Here is a 6,000-nt window from a genome sequence, read left to right on the forward strand (position 1 = left end):
GGGAGGGGGGTTTGCGGGGGGGTGTGACGCGAATCGCCACAAGAAAAACTCAACACAGAAAGGTCAACACATGTAAATGTTGACATAACTGTGCCACTTCATTGGTGTCCATGTTGACACATGACAATGAATATGAAAACATTCAAAAAATGAAATAAATCTTCAAAAACTCATGTCAACCTTTTTCATTGTCGACCATAGCCGTGCCAGTGTTTTGCATGTGCCATTTAATCCTGGGGCTGCCGCGAATCGCGGGAGAGCGGGGTTCATGGGGGTTCCGGTGGGGGGTTGCCGCGAATTGCGGGAGGGGGGGGTCGCGGGGGGGTGCCAGGGTGCCGCGAATCGCCGGAGGGGGGGTTGCGGGGGGTGTGACGCGAATCGCCACAAGAAAAAAATCAACACAGAAAGGTCAACACATGTAAATGTTGACATAAGTGTGCCACTTCATTGGTGTCCATGTCGACACATGAGAATGAATATGAAAATATTCAAAAAATGACAAAAAAACTTCAAAAACTCATGTCAACCTGTTTCATTGTCGACCATAGCCATGTCAGTGTTTTCCATGTGCAATTTAATTCTGGAGCTCCCGCGAATCACCGGGGGGGTGCCGCGAATTGCGGGAGGGGGGGTCGCGGGGGTGGGTGCCGCGAATCGCGGGAGGGCGGGGTTCACAGGGGTTCCGTTGGGGGGTTGCCGCGATTTGCGGGAGGTGGGGGGTCACGGGGGGTGCCGCGAATCGCGGGAGGGGGGTTTGCGGGGGGTGTGACGCGAATCGCCACAAGAAAAAATCAACACAGAAAGGTCAACACATGTAAATGTTGACATAAGTGTGCCACTTCATTGGTGTCCATGTCGACACATGACAATGAATATGAAAAAATTAAAAATAAATCTTCAGAAACTCATGTCAACCTTTTTCATTGTCGACCATAGCCATGTCAGTGTTTTGCATGTGCCATTTAATCCTGGGGCTGCTGCGAATTGTGGGGGGGGGGGTGCCGCGAATCGCGGGAGGGGGGTCGCAGGGGGGGTGCCGCCAATCTGCAAGGGGGGGTCGCGGGGGGGTCCTTTTTGCCGCGAATCGCGGGAGGGAGGTCGCGGGGGGGTGTTTTTTCCGCGAATCGGGGGGGGTCAGGGGGGAGGGTTTACAGCGATTCGCGGGAGGGGGGGTCGCGGGGTGGTGGTTATGCCGCGAATTGCGGGAGGGGTCGTGGGGGGGTTCTTTTTGCAGCGAATCGCGGGAGGGGGGGTCGCGGGGGTGTTTTTGCTGCGAATCGCGGTAGGGGGGGTCGCGGGGGAGCGGGTATTTTTGCCGCAAATCGCGGGAGGGGGGGGAGGTTTTGCCGCAAATCGCGGGAGGGGGGCGCTCACCTGGTGGCTGTGGAGTAGCAGTGCTGGGCAACATGGGAAGGCAGTGGGTGTCTGGCACTGTCTGTGGGCTCACTGGGCTGGTTCTCTGTCACATACCTCCCAACATGACCCTCTCCAGGAGGGACACAATGCTCTGTTTCTAGACTTCCCCTTAATGTATGATTGCCATCACCTGTTTTAAACAGGTTAATTTCTCAGAAAGGTGTTCAGCACAGATGAAGGCAATCACACATTAAGAGGAAAGTCCAGGAACAGAGCGTTATAGACACAGACACCCACTTTGAGTGACAGATGTAGCCAAATATATAGGAGATATATATATGTATGTGCAATGGTCGAAGTGGAAATTTGGAAGTGGGGGTATGGTAAGGTATGGGGAATTAAAGGCTTAAGTTATGTGCATACTCCAGAAAAAGAGGGTGCCGCCACTCAAAAGGGGGCATGTCCTTGAGTGTAGTGTACCATGCTGTATGCCCCTTGTACACATTATGCTAAACAGTAGTAGATCCTCTTACACTTGCCCCTTAATTATTATGCCATGCGGAAAGAACCAAAATTTCCCTTATGCGACACAGAATGAGCAAAAAAATTCACATTATACCACCCGAAAAGAGCCAAAATTCACATTATGCTACACAAATTGAGCCAAAATTCATGTTATGCAACATGGATTGAGGCAAAATTCACATCATGCTACCTGAAATAAGCCCAAATTCACATCATGCCTCCCGGATTGAGTCAAAATTCACATTATAACACACAGAAAGTGCCAAAATTACCTTTATGCCACACGGATTGAGCAAAAATTCACATTATGCCACCAGGATTGAGCCAAAATTCTCAGTATGCCACATGGCGGGGTGACACATTGTTAAAGTCGAGTTGCACACACGCCATTTTAGGATAGTATTGCCGCCATTTTGGTTCGCAGAGTTGCGCAAATAAAGTATTATACCCGAGTCTGTGTAGCGAAGTGGACCATAAGCGCAGCCATACTAATACACATAAATTCATAATACCATACTTACACAAGATAAAATATAGTTAATTAAAGGTTAAGTGCACCACACATAGGTTAATCAGCAATGCACAATTATGTCTGTATAATGTTTAGTATCGCTATGTTCCGTTTCTCATGCACAGCACTCCGGTCGTAGTGAAAACTTCGCAACTCATAAGGTCTTATAATTACGGACAAAATCCATATTCTATGTACTATTTCTGTTAGGACTGTGTGAGACAAAGGAATCAAGTTATAACCGGTTCTTGTTGCTTTTTACGACCCCGACGACGATCCCAACACACAAAGGACACCAAAGTACACTCCCCCTGCACCAATCCAAATCAAGTTTAATACTTTGCTCCAATCACTGAGGACTGGACATTTGAACCCTTGACCAATTGTAATGGCCTTTGACCCCCCTTCTTGGACCCTATAAATATAGCTATCCCTGAGCTGGCGCGGTCACTTCGGCACTGCATCTAGCCCTTCACCATTGACCGGGCTAAAGTTCTATTTGAACATAGCGAGCTCCGTCCGGACTGCGCTGCGCATATTTGATGAAACTGTAAACAGTTGCATTCCTTGTGCTTTCTTTTATTGTTTATTGGCTGATTGTAATCTGTACCTACCTGTGGACGCCTATCTGGGGAAACCTTTTGCCAAGACCTTTGGCTTGTGCCTAATGTGAAAGTTTCCGGGACTTTCTTTCTAAGCGCATTTGAGAACTTATTCCAACTAGTTCTCCACCAGCTCCGCATTAAAATACAGTATTATGCCATATGCGGTTCCATTGTGTTTCCATATGTATTTCTGACACCTGGAGTGCTTTCTGGAATATATGAATATCCTAACTGAATCAGTGTGAACAAGAATATCCCTATTCAAAGAAGAGGAGACGCCATTCCCTTATTGAGGTGCGTATGGTACCTCTGTTCAAAGTTATAAGGCTTTGGTGACGGGACAGTGATTTTAACCTGCCTGGTTATTGTAAATGATTTTATACGGTGGAGAAGAGGATCGTTCCCTGTAAGACAGGAACGTTGCTTTTCACCATATTTGTCTGGCTCGCAGGAGGGACTATAACAAAATATATGTGTCTTGTACACATTTACTTACAAATGTATTCTGTACCTGTTTTCTTTCCCCTAGTAGTGTTTGATTTGTATTTAGTATTGTTAAGCGAATTGTATCACGTGTTAAACTGTATTTCTTCTTTCTGTAACCCCCTGTTGTCCGCTAGGGACTAATACATTATTAGGAGATTCAATCTCCTCACTTTGAGTTATATCCTTGTCTCGACTCTCATTCGCATCTGGCGATAAAGGTTTACTATGGAAATAGTCCTTTAAGGGTATTTGCAGTTTAGGTACTAAGTACTGCGAAGGGATACTCAATTACTGGTATTGGTCCAGCGTGTGCAATATACGGAAAAGGTCCACTACGTTGCCCTACGCTTTGTTCGCACGTAGCTAGGTTTAAAGGGTACGCAAGTTACGGAAAGAGTACGTAAACTGCGCATTTCACTTATTGTCCTTCTGGTTACATTTTAATCAGCATTCATAATTGGGGCTTCGTCCGAGCGTTACATTCTCTAAAACACTGTACCAAGCGCACGACTTGAGCCTATACCAGCAAAAGGGTGGAAGTGATCATTTAACCATTGCTGGAGAGGCCAAGTCCGCGGTGGTACAGGGTTTGAGAGGTGCTAGCGTATGAACCCGAGGCATAATAAGTGAAATCCAGAGCGAAATTATGTTACGTGTTTAAAGTATATAAAGTGTTTAGTAAGCTGTACTTCTGCCTGCCACAAGTAGTTTAATGGGGTAAAGTGTCTTGAATTGCTTGTTTATTATAGTATATGTGCCACGTGCGATAAAGTTTCGCACACGTTGAGGCAAAGGCCTGTGTTTATTATAGTACATAGAGGATCCCTTCTGTGCAAAACTATAATCTTTTATTGTAACTTACTGCAGGGCCAGGGACTCTGCCACGTGGCGATAAGTTCTAGGCCTTTTACAGTAACGTAAAGCGTCTGCAGTGTATTACGTAAGGTACGCACACACGTGGTTACGTTAAGTATATTTTCGCATCTTTGTACGTACTTTACGGATTTAGTACGAGATTTATTTTGCATCTTTGTACGTAACTTACATATTTGTTTTGGGATTATTTTCGCATTTCTGCGAAATTGCTGTGTTTAGCGGAACCCAATCGCGACCTTACAAATACACTGTAGAACACGTGGGTGGCCGATTCATCGGCGGCCTGTGAACAGGTTTTAACAAGCACACGTGGCTGTTCGCGGGCACTGCACATGCAGCACACATAGGAGCCCAGAGGTGGCTAGTATTAATCACAAGCTCTATTTAAACGGTATATTAACATACTGTGGTTAAAGTGGTAATTAATAAAAGTAAATAATTTTTGGTTCATTTTTCAAAAACAAGCAACTTAAGCATTATTTTAATAGATTCCTATAGCCATTTAAGCGGTTTATACTCGCAATAAGTATCTGGTGAGAAACTACCAACCAGGGAAAGTTTTCTGTACAGAAATATTGTAAGTTTTAAGTGTAAGGCCCAGGTGTAAATAGCATCCAGTGTGAAAATCATTGGGTGAACTGGAGCATGACGGTGTGACCCATAGCGCAGTCCAGATAGAAGGATAGTATTTGTGTGTTAAAATAGGACATATAGGTGTGCGTGACGACGTGCCCATAGGAACTGCCCCTTTCATGGACCTGCCTATTTGGATCCACCGGAAGGGTACAAGAAGCTAAAATGGAACCCAGTGATCTGATTAGCCTCTTTAGAAAACCAGTTTTGAAGGATTCAGGAAAAACAAGTTTTTTTGTGTTCTGCAAAATTCGGCCGCACCCTGCAAGTCGACTAGTGATTTGTTTCTAGCCGAAAGACTGTGGTGATTGAGTACAGGATACCTCGTAGACTGAGTGTCATGCTTGAGTGCGGAAATGTTTCAGGCTATTGAGAAGGAGTGTTTTGGGTACTGCTCACTGATAAATTACCCACCAGCCTCTCTTGGAGTGAACCTATCATTCCCATAATGGGGAACCGTAGCTCACACCAGGGGGTCATGCTACATAGGGAAGAATTACGCCGACCACAAGGATCGGCGGCATTCATAATGTGCAGGAAGCACGGTGAACCAGCAGTTGTTTACCAAGATAAATGGAAGAAGATGACACAGGGCAGCAAGCTAGAATTTCCCAGTGTTGGTAGTTTTGATCCAGAAATCTTATCAGCGGTCAAAGATGAAATATGTTTGCTCTCCTCACGTAAGAAAAGAGTGAAGCACATTGAAATTCTTAACTTGTGGTAGAAGGAAGGTCAGGAACAAAGGGGAAAGGGATGCCCAGCTATTGCAGATACAATCAGCCATAGGAATGCAACCGCAACTGTGCTAGTGGAAGGGCTTAGAGAAAACCTGAGAGTTAGAGTTCAGACATCTTTCCCCAATTGGCATGGAATGACAGTAGATGCCCTACGGGAATCTGCTGTCGAACACGACCGGAACATAAAGAAACACTGAGACCTGCAAACCGAAAAATTAATGATGGTTAGCATCCAAGCTCTCAGTAATGTCCCTAACAAGGCCGCACACCA

Source organism: Crinia signifera, chromosome 7 (assembly GCF_055691185.1).
Source record: "Crinia signifera chromosome 7, ASM5569118v1, whole genome shotgun sequence".
Classification (NCBI taxonomy): Eukaryota; Metazoa; Chordata; class Amphibia; order Anura; family Myobatrachidae; genus Crinia; species Crinia signifera.